This window comes from Drosophila grimshawi, unplaced genomic scaffold (assembly GCF_018153295.1).
Source record: "Drosophila grimshawi isolate 15287-2541.00 unplaced genomic scaffold, ASM1815329v1 contig_311, whole genome shotgun sequence".
Classification (NCBI taxonomy): domain Eukaryota; kingdom Metazoa; phylum Arthropoda; class Insecta; order Diptera; family Drosophilidae; genus Drosophila; species Drosophila grimshawi.
The window spans coordinates 1,370,923-1,389,760 of record NW_025063098.1 but is presented as its reverse complement, the minus strand read 5'-3'; the positions used below and the strand labels follow the sequence as shown (position 1 = coordinate 1,389,760).

Genomic DNA, 18,838 nt, shown 5'->3' with positions numbered 1-18,838 from the left:
AAAATAGCTGGAAATCGCTTATAATCAAACACTTTATTTATTATCTGGCCAATTGTCTATAAAATAGTTGGCAATCGCTTATATTCAAGCACTTTGGACTTCATTTATGAGCCTTTTGTTAGAGTGATGCTTCAATTGTGAATTGAGAAATGAGCATTAAATGCAATTTACAAATTTATAATTGTTGTGATCGATCTGTTTTTTTGTTTTGTTTTATAAGTATTTTCTTTTTGCCTGGCGGGCGATAAGTCCCAATTAAGGCTTTGAATTATTACGCCAGCATTTGTTTTTATATTGTTGTTGCTGCTGCCGGTGTTTGTGAGCTGCTGCTGCTGCTGCTGCGAAGGTCAAACTCTTTGGGGTCACATGTCAAAGTCGATTTATGTATATACAAAAGGCGTAGTAAACCAGATCTCCAGATGCCCGCAACCTTCATGAGATCTTTTAGATCGCTCAACTCAACTTTCGGCTTTATCACCGAGCTTGCCCCATGCCAGCTGCCATGTTAATTAACGCATAATTTTCGAGCCTGTCGTACACTTTTCGGTTCTCCACCTTTTCTGTTTCATTTTTTTCTTTACATTTTTGATAAATGAGCTCAAATTACGCACGGCAACATTGAGCGATCTGTTAACAACAAAAAATCTAAATATATATATATATATATATATATACCTAAAACCTTTCATCTCCGATTACCATTGATTCCATTGCCTATTGATATATCGAAATTTGGATTGATAGTTTTTGGTATGATAACTCAAACCAAATATATTTGCACTTGAACTAAACCTTAGCATTTCTTAATTGGCCTCTAAAAGATAGGTATATTTAATTAAAAACCAACATCATAAAATGTAGCAATCAAAAGTCAAATTGAAAAGTACTTTGAAAACCACATTGCAATATTTTGCAACATTTTCTCCTCCTGTGAAAATTTCACTTTTTTTTTTGGGCTTTTTGTTGTTTTTTTTTTTGCCATGAAGCCAGTTTAAAGCAAAACAACACGAAAGCCGCAACTGTAATAAATAAAATAAATGGCAGTTGAATTGTTTGGCCGTTTGGATGCGCTTTGGAAACAGCATAGCAAACTCATGACGGCGTCTGCCATGGACCCCAGGCAGCATTAGCATTAGCATCAGCATCAGCATCAGCTTCACTCGATGAAGATCGTATTTTCGGTAGACCCCACGCTAATTGAAAGACTGTGCGTGTTTTCGTGTGTTTTTAGTGTTGATGTCGATGCCGATGTGGATGTGGTTGTGGATGTGGATGTGGATATCAGGCGATGCGTGGGGAGTGTAAATAGAGCAGGGAGAGTTGTAAAAATCTAATATACATATGTTAGGGCTCATAAAAATGTATAAGGCTCGATAGAGTGAAACTATGTAGTACAGTCAAACTTTACTAACTCCAACTACCATTTGATACCAATCGCAATGTGGGTTCAAATAAATCAAACAACTTAGCCGGAGCTTAGCAGTAACTACTTAGTAGGGTTGCTCATATTAGGTTATATAATATGAAAATACGTTTTGGTTAACAAAATCTGTGTTTCTTATCGTAATGCAATTTTTACTGTTGATCAATAATATCTCTGGATAACTTTACAATTTTGTGTTTTATTGCTATCGGACTTAAATGGTTTAAATTGTGGACGGTTATCGAAACAAACTTGATCTGCGTATGGTAGAAGATAACTCATGGATGTATATATATATATATATTTTAAGGGTATGCATGCTTCCGCTTGTTTTGCACAGCTTCATTATACAATTGTTTAGTGCGTTCAGGGTATAGAAAGGTTACCTAATCTCTGTCAAGTCATAGTTCTTTGACATGTTTTCAATTCTCCTACATCAAGTGATTTAGTGTGCCATTCTTTTTTTTAATGCCTTTTTGCAGTTGGCATTCAAGCCGTAACGCATTTCCTTACCTACACTTTTCAAATGCAATTCCACGTATATGTCTCAGTACATTTTCGTACAAAACGAAACCTGACAGCCCTAAGCCAATGCCACAATCTTTCACACGTCAAACACCTCGAGCTATGCAAAAAAAAGAAGAAAAAAAAGACATTTCCTTCCAGGAACACATACACAGAGCAGACCCAAAGGGCAACGCTTTGGAAAATTTAAATGAAAATCGTGTTGATGCGGAAAATGCACTAAGAGTGAGAGCAGCGAGAGAGAGAGAGAGATAGATAGAGTGACAGAGAGAGAGAGAGGTCGAGAAAACAAAATCTAATAAAATGCGCATTATTGCGAATTCGTTATGGGGCCAGCTCGTTGCTGGCAGCTCCAACTGTTGGACTCTTTGGCGTCTTTGGAGAGTTGGATGCAATTATGTGAAGCGATGTTGCGGCCTTCACCTCAGAGCCGATGATCGGGTTGCCAGTGTTGAAAAGTGACGACAGATGGCTGCTACGATCGTTGAGATTGTGTGTGTGTGTGTGTGTGTGCGTTTGTGTGTGTGTATGTGTGAACGTGTGGAATTTGCGCAATTTGTGTAGTGACTTATGTGTATGCCCCACCAACAGCAACAGCGAGGGGCAACTCGTTGTGTGTGTGTGTGTGGCAACAACAACAGTAATCAAAACTTTGTTGTTGCCTCTCTCCCCAGCACAAAGTAAACAAAAGTTAGCCGCAGTCTGCACTTTCCGCCACGCCCCGCTTTGCCCTACCTCCCCCATTCCACTATATATCTCACTCTCTCTGTGGTTCCATGTAAAAAGCCGGTTGTTTGTTATTAGTTGGCCTTCCATACAATGCTGACCATATGCGCGTCTCTGCGTCTCTCTTCACTCTGCACTCTGCCCTGTCCCCTCTCCCCGCTCGCTACTTCTCTCTCCTAGCCATGTTGCGTTTGTTGGCCTCTCTCGCTGAAAGTTCACTGCACCGCGGTCTGCATCTCGTTGTCCGTCCGTCGATCACAATCAGTTTACGCTTCGCACACTAAATTGAATGAACAGCCATTGATCAGCTTTAACTTGCAACGTTCCGTCTCGTGCCCCTCTTTCTCGTTGTGTGGTGCCTGACTGCTTGCTTTGCCGCCTGTCTGTCATTTAATATTGTTTGTTGATCTCGTGTCTATTTTTTCTGATGTTGTCCAACACTAGCAACAAGGCACACTTCAGTTCGTTACACTCGCTGTAACAGCTGCTGGCCCTTGCAATAGCTAATAGCCAATTTCCGCTTTGGTCAACCAGTATGTGCTATTTATATAACTTAAGGTATCAGTCTTTAACGTACTCTTTATCAGTTGACACTCTTTGATAAACGCTTTGCGGAACTGACCACCTTGTGCACTTGAAATTGTTAACGTTTTTGGGAGATAAGTTAACTATATTGTCTCAGTCAACAATGATGAATCGATTTTGTATTTTAGCTTCGGGAATTTGTTTTTTCAAAGAATTTTATTGTTTTGAAATAGTTTTCTTAGATTACAAACTTGACTTTTGCACATAGCTCAATGCATATTTGTGCCTATAAAAGAGTTTATATATTCTTGGAGATTAAACAGACTTATGATAAACTGACTTACTCTATAAATATACTACATATATAATCAGAAAACCATCCAATTAGATTAGATTCAAGTGCAAATCAATTAAAATAACAAAAAAAATATGATTATCAGAATGCAATGGTCGAAACCCAGCTGCTATCTGTGATACGACTAGGAAACGTTGTATATCAATTTAAAAAGATAGACATGGTTAGATCAACTTGGTCAAGAATATATCTGTCTACTGGCTTTTACATTCTTTTATAAAATAGTATATTTTTTCTATCTTAATGGCTTACGGCATACGGCATAAAAGCAAACAAGATGGAATAATTGCTGTCAATATTTATGACGGGGCTTTTACAGTTTTCATTTTGCCCACTTCATAAATAAGAAAACTGACCCCAAATCTTGTCAGAGCCCAAAAAGAAACAAACACTAATTGTAAAGCGAGCAATAAACAACACTAATATGAAAGCAGACGGCAATTATTGAACACTGACTGCACTTGTCATTCACTGATTCAATGTTGTTCCTCGACGATTCTTCCAATACTGCAACAGAGTTTCTTTGTAACAAATTTGACTTGAGCGGTTGCGATGGTTTATTTGCTTTTCGAGTGTGCATTGTGCATTGATTTGCTTTTCCTCTAAGAAACTTTCAAGTTGTCAACATCGATTGTTTGTTTGTTGTTACTGTTTGCTGTTGCTGTTTACCTCAAGCATAATTAGTAATACTGTCACGATGCCATTCTTTAGGCTTTGTAATCATTTTGTGTGTTGATTTTGATTTTGTATTTCTTTTGAAATTTGTATTCGCGTCGTTGATAATGTCAACGCTCTTTGATTAACTTTTCATTTAGACAACACTAGTTTTTTCTTTTTTTTTAATAGGTATAGGTGTATATATATATATATATATATACATATATATCCGAACATTCTATAGCGTATTCTTTGGCGCATTGCATATTTCTGGTGAAATGTACGCGGTCTTTATGTATTTTTGATGAATGAAGAAAGTGGCCGAACGCAGCCGCGTGACCATATACCCAAAATGCCATAAAGACTTTACTCCGTCCCGTGCCGGCAACCACCCCTCTCTCCTAGTAGTAGTAGTAGTCTAAAGAATAGAGTTGAAGAACTGGCCGAAGGTCTAGGCCTGGGCCAATGCGCCTCACACACGTCTCATACACACACACACACACATACGTGTCATTGAACAGTTTAACTGGGTTAGTAGTAGAAAGTTGTGACAATGCCATGTTTGTGTGTGCTTTTTGGCAATTACTGTGATTTGCTGTTATGGAAAGTGTTCTTGAGTGTTGTGAAGCGTAAACAGCTGTTTTGGAGCCACTGCTTTTGGATTAGTGCTGCGTCATGTGTGTGATTACTACGCCTACTGTTTTTCAGTTTGAAAAGGGTCTGTTTACTGTTGATACACTTATAAAATCATTCTGCTTGTTAAGCAGTACATGCGCTTCTTATCATTTAAATGATCATCTTTAGTTTTGGTATAAAATTTAAAAATAATTTAGCATACTCTAGTCGGGACAGTTCAATTAGGAGGTTAGAAGACCCCAACAAACTTAATAATAGTAGTTTATTCAATATGGAAATACTTTTTGGTTGACAACCTCTGCGCTTTCGATCTTAGCGAAATTTGTACAGTTTATATTAATATATCTGGCTTTATTATAGATAGATTAATTGCTATCGGCAATTGATTTGTATTAATATTCGCGAAACGGTTATTGATAAAATGACATAAAATTAATCTGCGTGTGGTATACGAGAACATCTATACCAAATTTGGAGCCTCTAGCTCTTATAGTCTCTAAGAGGAGCCCTCTATGGATCATCGCAGTCTTTTAGACTTCGTTGAAGATTTTTGATGAGCAATTAAATCAATGATCCCTCAGTTTCTGTGGAAAAGTAGGGAGTTTGGCATGTTTTGATGTTGAAATAGAAACGACAATCATCATTTAAATGATGATTCTCGCCTTTCATCTTGTGAACAAATTTTAATCACTTTGCTTTCGTTAAATGTATTTTGGCGTCTAAATTGCAAAGTTATGAGCATTTACTGCGAATTGCGAATGCGAATGGCAATTGAAATAAATTGCACAAGCTTGTGAATCTTTGGGGCGGCTTTCTAGATAAACCGTCGTCGAGTTCTGGCAATTGAGACAATTTGCCGTACGTTTGGATACAAGATACAAGATACAAGATTCAAAGTGATCCATCCGGACGTGCTTCTTGCGCTTTTGGCGCCATGCGGGCAATAAAATGTTTATTTTTGCACCCCGAAATGATGACGACCAAGTTGCTTAATTGAAACAGCAAATGTGCGAGGCCCCCAAATAAATAAAAACAAAACACCAAACAACAACAACAAGAAAGAGTGCTCTCGACTCGCAGATACCGTGTATCAGGTTTTCAGGTGTCACAAGTAAAAATAGTTGGATTCTGTCTCCCCTTGCTTAACTTAACAAACCCTCTTTGTAGAAAAATACTACAAGGCATGAAATCTAAACTGTGCAGATTTGTCAAGAATTTGGCCAGCGGGCAAATGATGTCCGCGTCAAAACAATACAATTAAATACCATACAAAACGATCTTCAACAAAATGTGCCTCATCAATTTTAATGTCGGTGAACCGTATGAAAGTTTCAATCATTAATTTCTTGTGCTGTTGGCTTTTATTACACTTGGCAGGCAGGCAGCATATTCTATATACTCGTATTTCTATGCTCTGCCTGCATATTTCTTTTCTATAATTTCTGAGTAATTCTTTTTTTCTGTTTTGAGCTGTCAAATCGAGAAAAAAAATAGCAACATTTGTGACTATTTTTATGCCGAGTGCTGCCTGGCTGATGCGGAGGAATTTCACTTGGCTGAGAATATAGAGATTAGAACGCTGAGCGGGGGTGCCTCTGGGCGAGCTGACGGATTGTGGTTGAGTCTCTGCCATTTTTGCTTCACTATTTGTATTGAATTAAACCTCATTGTGAATAAGATAAATTAATTAGCTTGCAAATACAAGTTTAGTTCAAATGAGTTCATCGTAACTTTCCTTCTTAATTGTTATACCCTGAACCTATTAAAAGTGCGCTCTCGATAAGGCATTCTAACTTGCGTTTATTTCTTGTGGCCTTAAGCTGTATAAAAGCCATATGGAAAACTACACAAAAGAAAAATATAAATGCAATAAAATTGCAGCAATATTTTTTTTAACGATTATTTGAAAAGTTATTCTAAACTGTAATCAATATTTAATAGCTCATCTCTTTCTTTGCAGGCCTAGCTCATTTTTCTTCAAACTCCTTTTTTTTAATGGTAAGTCTAATGTGTAAATGATTTTTAATAGTATTTGTGTTATTACTTACACACACACATATCATCGTTTGGAATTTCACCTAAAGACCACACCCAGCTATTTATTGGCAATTGATTTTTAATTCGTTTATTAACACTGCATTGAATATCAAGTTGAATTATTGATGGCTAAAGAAAGTTTCAATTATCAGTGTAATGGGTTTGTAATAAAATCGAAGAAATTGCAATTTTGTCTAGTTTTTTTTTTTTATCACGAAATCAAGCAAAAATGTTTGATTTATATTCATTTGTCAAGTAACAGTGTATCTCCCAGTCGAACAGATGCTTATTTTTATTACCAATAAATCAGTGCATCAGCTTTTAAACTTTTATGAGCTCCAATTTCGATTGCAATACTCTATTTTATAGTTCGATTTTTATGGTCTAGCGCCGGTTCAAAGTGCACACAACGTGCATAAAAATTCTAATATTTCTGTGGGCATTGAAAAATATTTTTTATTTGTGGCTTTGCATATCAAATGTGAAGCAGAGCATACAATTTAAATTAGTTGAAATGGTATAAAAACGAGAATTCGGTTCGAAACATAATTAGCCGGGCCACAACGAAAATAAAATGCAAATGGTTGGAATAAAAAGCTTTTCTGTTGATTCTTTACTCAATGCTTTATGGTCGGCGGGGACCCAGTTAAATGCCCAGACAGACCGACATTCTGACACCCAAACAAAACAAAGTCCAAAAATGTTGCGCCCCAAAATGGAGCATACCAAATCCAAAAATGAAAAAATCAAGAACAAAAAGTTCGGCAAAGCTGCCAACAAAATAAAATCATTTTAAGGAGAAGAAAAGACGCGACACGTTCCACACTGCAATGGAAATTGAGTTATATGCGCTTCTACACAGAGACATACATATACACAATGAGTATATGTATATATATATATATATATATATATATATGTATATATATGCATATATGTATATTTTTTTATATATGGTATAGAAGCAAACAACGCTAAAAATGCGCCACAAAAATAGAGCAAGGCATGTAGAAATGAAAGAAATTAGATGAAAATAGGCGCTATACATATATATATATATATATAAATAAATATATGTATATATATATAATGATATATATATATATGTATATACACACACACGCACTTGCATCGGAGATATTTGTGCTAAATTTGTGTCGTCGTCGTCTTCTATATGCTGAGGGTTCCATCCTCTGGCGCGCGTTGGCAGACAGGAATTCAATGCTCAGGGAAAATGGGCAAGAAACGAAGCTGCAGCATTGGGAAAAATGCTTTTTTTGTAAACTTTTTTGTTTTGGGATTTTTGCTCTATTATTTTTTTTTTGGTTTTCGTGATTTTTTTCGGGGACATTTGGGACAAATTAATTTATGGCGCTATGCGTTGAGCTTTTTTTTTGAAATTTTTTTTTCTTTTAATTGGAATTCGTCGGCGTTGTAAATTGGCGCCTAAGCATTTGCAAAGTTATTCGAAAAACAAAGCCAAATGAAGATGAGTAATTTGAAATGAGAACTTTATTAGAAATGGGTAATATGTAAGTAAATTCTATGCCGTCCATTATGGTGTCTATTTGTATTAACTCACCAGAATAGATAAGAAAGTCAACTCAACATGTTATAAAACGCTCTGCATGTCAATTTATATATTTTTTAATGCCGTTACCGCTCCTCAATGACTTTCTAAAGATTTACGAGCTACGCATTTAAATGTGTAGAAATTATGCACAAATCGCCATATACATATAATAAAAAACACAATTTACTTTATGTCTCGGATTATTCTGATATGCATAATAAACATAATAAAAAAACATACATACGTATATGGTTTTCATATTTTGGGAGTCGCGTCTTGAAAGACAACAACTTGTTGCCGGCAATGCCTCCGAACAATGATCAACAAGTCTCGAATCAGAAATGTTTAATAAGCGCCGGACTTTTTTTTGATGGACTGCTTGAAGGGGGCTTGGGGGGTTCAAAGCATACATAAATAATAAATGGTTATGGCCAAAAGTCTCAAATGTTTCAATGTGTCTGCTATGCCTCTGAATAGCGCTCATCAGCTTGTTAATATTGTCGTCTTCGTTTTATTTCAATCTTGTGCCCAAATTCGTTATTTGTTTGAGCTTTTTTGTCCTCAGGCATTATATGGGTTCAAGCCAATGTTGATGGAGTGTGCTAGACTATGAATACCCTGCATGCCGTTGGCCATTAAATAAATATAATATACATTTTTCTACATTTAATCTGCCCTGCCAACATTTTTTTTTAAAAGGTTATTTTTTTATTTTTTTTTAAATTATGATTAAGTGTAAAGGCAAAGCGTGAAAAAAGTTTTGGGCCTTAGCTTTGGTGGAATGTGTTTTCTTAGAACATGTCGTAGGTTGTTTACCCTTTTTTCCCCTAGGTTTGCAGCGGAAGAGGAGCTTGTCACTTGTACGTATAAGAATGAATACTTTGACATGTGTATGTGTTTACACACATTTGTTGGGCGAACTGCTAATTGGAACGAGGTTCCAAATGACATCATGAGAAAGATATCTGAAAAGAGTGAACAGAACGATCCTATAACCATAGCCAAGTGATCCAACATGTCTTTTCTAACCATCTTTGAGCTGTTTTATGAAATTATGCAAGTATTTGATTTTGGTGCTTGTGCAAAAGTGTAATTAACAAATTATTGATGCATGCTCATACAATGATACAAAATGTACTAAAGTCGTGGCAGGAAAATGAGTGTGATTGTGGATAAGGGCAAGGTTCATGATGCCGCCACAGATGCAAAGGGAGAATGCGGTAATTGTCGTCAATGTGTAGCGGCATGACGCTGTAGGAGGATAATAACAATGTTATTTACAATGCTGAAATGATGATGATTGTGATGACGATCACAAAATATGTTCATGACTTTGCCTCTGGGGCACTCTCCTCTCTCCACACTCCACGACTTGACAAACAGTAGCAAAATTGTTCAACTTCATTTGCTGCCTCATTTTTCGTGTTTACCTTTCATTTTTTTTCTTCTGTTTTCTTGTTTATTATTATTATTTTCTACTTTGTGCATAAGTATTGTAAACATTAAATTTTCTCATGTAAATTCCCACGCATATTCTTTGGCTTTGCTTTTATTGTAAAAATAATCATTTTTTCTTTGTATTTTTCATTTTCTGTGGTTTCTAGACCTGGTCTGGTCAGAGGTAGAGCTCTCGAGTACTGTAAACCAGTAGCCATTCAATCACGGCTTAGTCTCTCCAAGATCCAAGTGCTTTTAATGATATTTCGTATGTCTAGCCATAGTTGAGTTCACAGAGGTTAGTGTTGTGTGCGTTTTTCATGCAATGGTGGAAGGGGAAGGGGAAGGTGAAATGGACATGGAAATGCCCGTTGTTTGATGTGTTATGAAGTTGAAGTACCCGCTGTGCAGGGGCTAGCTGGAATTGTGCCTGTGTGAGTGAGGGAAACATGGTATAATTGTAAAGATGTGTTTTTGTTTTATTTTTATGATCTGTCGTGCATGCATTTCACGTGGGCTGAAAGAAAGTGTTAAGTGATTATTTGGCTGATAAGACCGCAAGTTATGCCTACCTGCTGCATGTAGTAAAAACGTTTTTTAAACATTTTTTTTTAATATTTATTCATTTCCTTTTCCCCCTCCTATTAAAAGAATGCCCGAAGACAAAGTTCAGATTCAGGTCATATGAAACACCGCTGCAAAGCCTCTTACCCAGTTTTTTTTGTTGTTTTTTTTTTTGGTTTTGCCTGGCCAAATAAAATTTGTATATGCAAGTTGACAAGACATGGTTTCTGTATTCGTTTTTTACTGTCTGCATATGTTGTTGTTGTAGTTGTATTTTTGTGGCTTTTGGAGTGGATTGTGGTTTTAGGCAAAGCGTTTATCTCGTCACCTTTGGTATAATGACCACAGATGCTTAAATTGCGTAAATTTATCCGAGGTGTGTACAAAAATTATTTAAAGTTCGCAGTAATCATTAACTTGGAAAGAGGTACAAAGATTCGTAACGATTGTGGAATTATATCAACGGAGTCAGTATACATGATGATGGTATTAATAAAAAATCATATACTATAAACCAAATTGGGAAATTACAAAAATAATATCAACATTTATAATCGATAAGCGCCTTAAGATCAACTATAATCTTTTGTTTGCTAAGTCTTTGTTACTTAAAATATATTTAGCAACTATAAGTGAATGAACTGGATTAATATATTCCATAATTTGGATGTAGCGTGCTAAATATTAATATTTCAAATATTTCATCTACTCTGACCATGCAAACGCAAATTAAAAAATACAGCAAACAATTTGGAAAAATCAATTGCAGAATTGAGAGCAATGGAACATTTTTGGCAATGGAATACAATAATCACTCAAATCGCATGAATGATTCGTTTGAATGAATGAGTGAATGAGCGAGTTAAATAGTGCGCATGATTGCGCATACAAAAACAATGCAAAAAGAAACCATAATCCACAGTGCCTCGCTATTCGAATGACCGTGGCAACGGTGAGACGTGCCCCAAAACAGCAAACAGATACACCCGAAAATATTACGAGTGCGTTTGTGATTATATTTGTAAAAGGTTTCCTCATTTTGCACCCGATTATCATGTTAATTTTTTTTTTGTTGTTTTATTTGTTTTTTTGGCTTGTGGTTTGGGCAAGTTTTTGTTTTTATTGTTGTCATTTTACACATGCCTCGTTGACTTTCAGCGTTTCAATAAAAATAACAATTTGCTAATTTTCAAATCGCATATTGTGTATCTGCCAACAAGATGATGATGTTGATAATCATGTTCTTTGTGGTTGACATAAAGGTGGGCGTGCTTTTAGCTTTACTTGGCTTTTGTGTCTTGAATGGCATTTATTTTTCATTTATATTTATATTCTATGAGTCTTTGCTATGATGCTATCATGACGCATCAAGCCCAACAAGTTTGAGAATTCAAAAATTGCTGTTGAGCAATTTGGTTAAGTGGCTGAACGACCTTCGAAATATGGCACAAGCAAGTACCAACTTGATCTTTGTGGGACTGGAACTGTGCCTACCTAAGCGAAGTTCATCAAATATTCAGAATTTATGAATTTAACAAGAATGAAAATATATCTTCGGCAATTACATTAATATTCCGATATTCCGATGCATATAATTATTAAAAAGATTATAATGACGTTATGCTAAATTATGTAACAGGCAGCAGGAAGCATCTCAGACCCCATAAAAAGTATATATATTCTTCATCAGCATTCAATAACCGAGCATTAAACCCGATCTCAGAAAATATAAGAGCAAGAGGTTTTCAATTTAAATTTAGTATACAAGTTGCTGTCTCTGTACCAGACGCAGATCAAGTTTATTTTATTTTTATCGAGAGTATCGATACAATCAAATTTCGTTTAACAATTAAAAATAAAATTGTACAGAATTAGCCCTCCAATTGGGGAATACTTACAGCTGGGTATAGGGTATTGCCTAGTTTTAACTTGTATTTTTAACCAAAATGTTATTCATCCACAGCTTAGAGCAATTGTAAAAGGCCATAGACTGTTAGTAAAAGTTTTAGAGCCACTGTGTCCAAGTCACCAGTTTTTTTGTTGCTGTTTTTATCATTAGCTGGAAAGAGTATATTGCTCATACGGGACATACCAAACTGCAATGATCTTACCGGTTTCTTTTTCTTATGCTAATAAAATGCTTAAAATAAAGTTTGACTGGAACCTCTCTGAGAACAGATGCTGACGCTTATAACCCAGATCTGTCCATCAAATGCTGAGAGACTGTCATTTCGCTGACAAACCCTTTGGCTACCGATATACATATATACGTATATGGATGCATATAAACTATATATTGTATTTAACAGTAGGAAGCTGCTTAATCCAACACAACTTGTACATAATTTGCCTGTCAAGTTGGACTGGCCTGGCCAGGCCTGAAATGAGTCAGACACAGACAGCTAAAGAATCGTGAGTGGAAGTTTATTTATACTTTTTTTTTTGTGTTAAGGATACGCTGATTAAAATTTACGCACAAGGTCATTGGCGATCTCTCGCCGCCTCCAAGACATCAAAATTAATGCAGGGCATAAATATTGTGCAGCCAGTTTGTGGCCAGTTGTTGCGGCAATGCCACTTCGTTTCAGGCTTAATCAGCAACATTGCGAAAACTTGGCATCCATGAACTTGGCAACTTGAGGTTCATGGCAATCGCTGAGAGTTGCAGTTTAGTTGCAGTTGCTGTTGCAGCTGCAGCTGCAGCATCGCCAACGCGCTTAGAAAAGCGACGAAACGACATACGACACATTTCTGTCATCATCAATAATGCCGCCATTGAGACTGAGTTGGCCAGCCTTTTTACCTTTAGAGCTGCAAGCAAATTGGCACAATTTCTCCACATAGCCGCAACGCGTGTTATGTTGCATTCAACGCCATGTGGCCATTTGGTCAAACGGCCATGTGGGCAAAAACAACAACAACAATAACAACAACAACAGCAATAACAACTACAACAACTGTTGCAACAGCTGACGTTTTGCGGCTGCAAACATTCAACGTGCAACGTTCAACATTCATCATTCAACTCTCTTTTGCAGATTACTTACAATATTTAACATAAATTGTGGACACCGCACAGCTGCTGCTGCTGCAACTGCCACTGCCGCAGCCACAGCCTCAGCTTCAGCCGCAGCCTGCAGCCTGCAGCCTGCAGCCAGCGTTTTTCTAAAGCTCTGTCTTCTTTATGGCCCATAATCTTTTGTTCATTGCTTTTGCAACGCATTAGAAGCGCTCTATCTGTAAATTGCAGTGCTAAGCTACGATGGGGCATGTAATAATGTAATGTAACTCTCACATTTAGTTAGTTTATCTCCTTTATTAACAGCTAAAATGTGTTTTGTTTCAATTTTCCAAGTAGATATTTAATATGCGCAGTCGGTAAATAATTTTAAATACTTAGAAGCAAACAGGTAAATCGAAATAAGATACAAAAATCTGACAGTTTATTGCCAATAATGAAAAATTACTTAGGCCATAAAAAAATGGCCACAATAATTTAGATTTGAGTAACCGTTATTTTATTTCTTTTTTAATATTTTGTTGGTTAAAATTTGAAGAAGAAAAAACGTTTAATTTTATTCGTTTGCTGTCCATAAAAATATTTATGTATTGATTGATTTACTTTACATTTAGTTGTACATCATAAATCTTATTTTTGACGACTGGCTAATATTGTTTGTGTATTCGCAGCGTATTCGCAATTCGTGTTGATTTCATGTTAGCTTTTGCTTTCTTTTTTGTTTGTTCGCTTTGCTCTGGCAACGTTGCCGCGTTGCATGATCTTTAATCAAACAGTTAGTGGCGCCGCCGACGCAGATTGAGGCAATTGCAACCTTGATAGGCGTCGCCCGTCGCTGGCTCTCCTCTCTCTTTTTGTCTTTCTATCTCTGTTGCAGCCTCTCTGCAGTTTGCAATAGAAGCTGAAGTGGGTTTTCGAATTGGAGCGCGTGCTCCGTTTCTAATGCAGCTGTGTCAAGGCGCTAACAAATTTATGTGGCCCAATATGTTGCAAGAGTATGTGTGTGTGTGTGTGTGTACAATGTGTGTGCGCGTATCGCTTTGTACCTCAGCCGCTCTGCGTCTTGTGGTTTTAATTAACGGTCAACGGAAACTTATGCGCTTTTGTGTGCCACTTCTTCTTCTTCTGTTTCTGCCTCTTGCTCGCCTGTTGTTGCGGCTGTTGCTGCTGTTGCTGCTGCTGCTTCTTATTCTTCTTGTTTGTCTCTTCGTGTGGCATCAACTGTTTTTCATGTTGTCTTAGGTTACCGAAAGCGTCGGTTCCGCTTTCGCATATTGCTCATTTGCAGCTTTCGACTTGCGTATAAAATAACTAACTAAATGTGATTGGGTGTGTAGGGTATTTTGGCAAATGTACCTTGAATTGCTTAGATTATTTAGTTATAAATTATATAAGATAATAACGATATGGTATTTAGATTATATGAGTGCTCAAATGGAATAGTATTAAGTCAGCAATTGCAATTAAAGGGTATATTTGAGTTGCTCATTCGTTTGTCACTGCACCAAATACCGTTAGGGCAAAAGGCGCTTTTTAATATGTGGTTGTCGCATATCGATCTACCGTGTCTCTGTGCCACTCTCTTCTCGGTCAACTCTTGCATCTGCTGGAATCTGGCAGGCATATGTCAATGTGCTTAATGCCTGACTGAGCGAACGCTGCAACCATAAAAGAAAAACTGGCGTGTATAGAACAACAACAACAACAACAACAAAAACAACAACAAGAACGTACGATCGCTGTCAACTTTTGTAAACTTCCGGTTAGAGCCGCTCGTTGGTTAAAGCCATTAATGGATTTTTATGTTTGCCCATCGCCCCAAAAAGAAAAAAGGCCAGTCTCACTCAACACAACGGCTGGCGAAAAAAGGTTTCGTATGACGAGGTTTTTGTTTTTGTTTTTGTTTTTATTTCAATTTTTTTTATCTTCTGTTTCGGGCTTTATGTTAGGAACGCGTTCTTTGCGTTGACCTAGCTGGTGGCTTTGTTGATTTTGCTTGGGCTTTCAATTAATCAATTGCTTGGCTTGGCTTCGATTATTTCTATTTCGATAAACGATAGACGCCCCCTGGCGTCTGCTGGCAAGTCTGTCACGTTTGAGCTGGCAACAAACCGATTCGTCTGTCAATTAAATTTTGACAATTTGTGTCGTTTATCATTTAACGAAATCATTGTCACAGCACGTTCAATTTAAAACGAACAAAATGTACTCGAGATATGCCACAACAACATGTTAGCTAGATATGTAGAAAGAGGCTTAAATGAAAAATGCCGAAACAAAAGAAATCCATTGAGCACTTCCAGTCTCTGGTCGCTCTTCCGACATCATCTCCATTTCCATTTCCATTTCCATCTACAAAGTCGCTCGTCGAACAATCACTTTCAGCAATGCGGCATAGCTGGTAGGTTCATTGTACCCCCCGTCTGTCTATCGTTGTGAATAGTTCGTGCAGACGCCAAGTTGATAATGATAATGATGATGTGGATGAGCAACAAAAACTAAACACAAAATACAAACAAAAAAAAAATATGATGAAAACAGACAATATGCTGCAAACTACAAATGCTATTATAGCGACAATGTTACTGCCTTGTCCACTGAATGCCAGTCAACAGCCAAAACTTCAGCATTTGAACTTTTGTGGAGATTTGCTTGAAACAATAAATCAATATTTTATATCATATTTTTTCTAAATTACTTTTTTCGTTTTCAAGTTATTCATGCTTTTTTTTTTGATTATATTTGACACCCCTGTGGAGTTTATTATAATTTTGTTGTAAGGTTTCCGATTTTATTAAGTGTTGTCAAGAAAATCGTGTTATTTAACAAGATATCTCAACCAAACTTATCCAATATGTGTATTTTTATAAATGTCAGCTTTATGCCAAAAATCATCTAGTTTGAAGAATTATTCCATTGGAACAATCACACAACAAATTAGTTCTCTTATGAAAAGATTTTTTTTTAAATTTTCTCAATCAAACTCACCAGAGTTTTTAATTCTTCTGAAAAAAACAAGTAGCTTTCTTAAAAAAAAATCGGTCGGTTTTTTGTTTTAAATTTAAGATGTTGTTAGCAATTTGACTCGGGTCTAAAAGTATATGTAATCTCCGGCTTGCCCAAGATAGCCGTTGTTTCTTGGGCTTACTATAAACTTAATGTTAAAGTTGATTACAGTCGTAGAAGGTCTTGCAGAGTTTTTCTATTTAATTATTGCTACTTGCGTGCATTTCAACCAACAATTTATCAAATTGTAATGCAGGAAATTAACAAAATGGGCGCGCGTAAAGGCAATTAAAAGAAAATTAACAGCTGAGCAAAAGCCAAAAAGGAAACCCCAATGCGTGTGTTGTGCAAATTGTTATTGTTGCCCAGGTTATTGTGTGGCATGTGTGTGTGTGTGTGGCATATTGTTTTGAAATGTTCGCTGCACACAAATATAATTATCATCACTTATGTGTTGCATTTGTGTGTACATTGTTTCATGGCGTTCCATTGTCTTCCATTTTGCAATGTAATGCAAAAATCAACAACAACAATAGCATGGCGCTTCATAGAAAAATATAAATACATGCATATATATGTATTGTACAGGTATGTGTATGTATAAACCATGGGCGGAATATGTTAACTGTGTTAAGAGAAGGGAATGACTAGATCTTAGGATCGTAATACAATTCTCATCATCAGTTTTAAAAAACTATATATATTCGCTGTCATTAATGGCAAAGTAAAGTTTGAATTACAAATCAGAATTTGAGATTGAGATTGACTCAATGAAAGTGATGACATTACAGGTAAAAGGAGAAAATTAATTGGATTCAATTCAATGTGGTGAAAAAATGAATTTTTTATACAGAGACTGAAAATGTTGTCAGCTTGAACTCACCTGTCAGTTTGTCAATTTGTAAATTCTCGATCGCATGATGAAGCAAATATTTGGTATACACTCATATCTATTTCTCTCGATTATTATTATTCTTTTTTTTTTTATTATTGCCTGCGAGCTATAAAATGTGTGCAAAATTCAAAAAAATCACAATTTAAATACGTAGCTTATGTCATCGCATCATTTTGTGCTGAATGAATAATGAATGCTGCGAAATGTGTTTTATTTCAAAAACTAACTAAACCTGCACAAGTGACAAGGCAAATACAAAATTTCATGATATATTGCAGCTGTTTGCTGCTGTTGTTATTATTGTGAATTGGTATTATTTTGCTGGCAATGATTTTGCCAACTGAACAAATTCTTTGTCTAGTTTAAGTGATGCATAAATATAAATTAATTGGTTTGGTAACAGCTCTCTAAGCAGGCAGCTGCTTTGTTTCACAGCTGCCCTTTGCAATAATAGCCCAGGTTCAACCAATTTGAATGTTAGTCGTTGGACTCTAAAGGTAAGAATTTATATGAATGGTTTTGTTTTTGAACCTGTTTCTACGTTTGACGTTGACGCAACTTTTGACTAGCTGCAAATTATAATAAAAATATGCTAATACAGTAGGTCTGGCTAGTTTATTGGACAATAATTGGTTTGGATTAGCCTTAGAATCCTATTCACATTATGCATGCGCATAAATTATGGCGAAACTGTAAATTATTTGTTCAATTAGTTGGATTGGTTGGCCTTTTGTGGACTTGGCTAACCAAATTTTGGTACAATTTGATTTTTTTGACACGAATTTCTTTTCAAGGCTCTTGCTTATGACATTTTCGGGAGCTTCTTCAGCACCTCATTTTTATTTTTTTTTGATTTTGATTATCTATTTTGCGTTTTTATTGGTCTATTAAACTAGATTTAGATATTGGTTAGTTAACAGTTAAACGTCTTACTTACATGCATTAAAATCTACTTGAGTTCGTTTATGAAAGCAAAGGAGTTTTACGTTTTTTATAAACTTGAATCTTGCATACCCTTTAAGTGGGTTTTAGCTGCAATTAGACCTTTTCACTCGAAAGTATTGCGGGTTGGACGTTCAAGAGTGTTCAATATACAAAGCAGTAAAGCCGGTAAAGAAAAGTTTAGAAAGAAAGAAATGTTGCCTTTCACATTTCACAAAAATGTACAATGCTGCCCCCAAATATCATTGCCCTACTACGCCACATGCTGCCACGCCCTGGACCGCACCGCTTCGGATCGCCCTGCCCTTCCCCCGTTTGAAAGCAACAGTTTAAAGTGTGAATTGTTTGTGAGCTGTTTATAGAATTGTAGCGCTGTTGTTGTTTAATATTATGAAGAACTGCGCGTTAGCCATTCAAAATCGTAAACATTCCAAAAATTGGGGGGCAAACACAATTTTATTAATCAAAACTCAAAAGTCGAAAAAAGCAAAAGATGTTTACAAAACGGCACGATGCGA

General features: G+C 36.3%; 1 protein-coding gene across 1 annotated transcript in view; it reads left to right on the top strand.

The window, feature by feature from the left end:
- LOC6563186 (uncharacterized protein CG43427) overlaps positions 1 to 18,838 on the top strand; it is a 58,196-nt gene that overhangs the window by 8,572 nt on the left and 30,786 nt on the right. Inside the window, exon 3 of the mRNA XM_032737097.2 lies at positions 6,808 to 6,845. The gene's annotated coding sequence lies outside the window, so the exon portion shown is untranslated. The remainder of the gene's footprint in view (positions 1 to 6,807; positions 6,846 to 18,838) is intronic.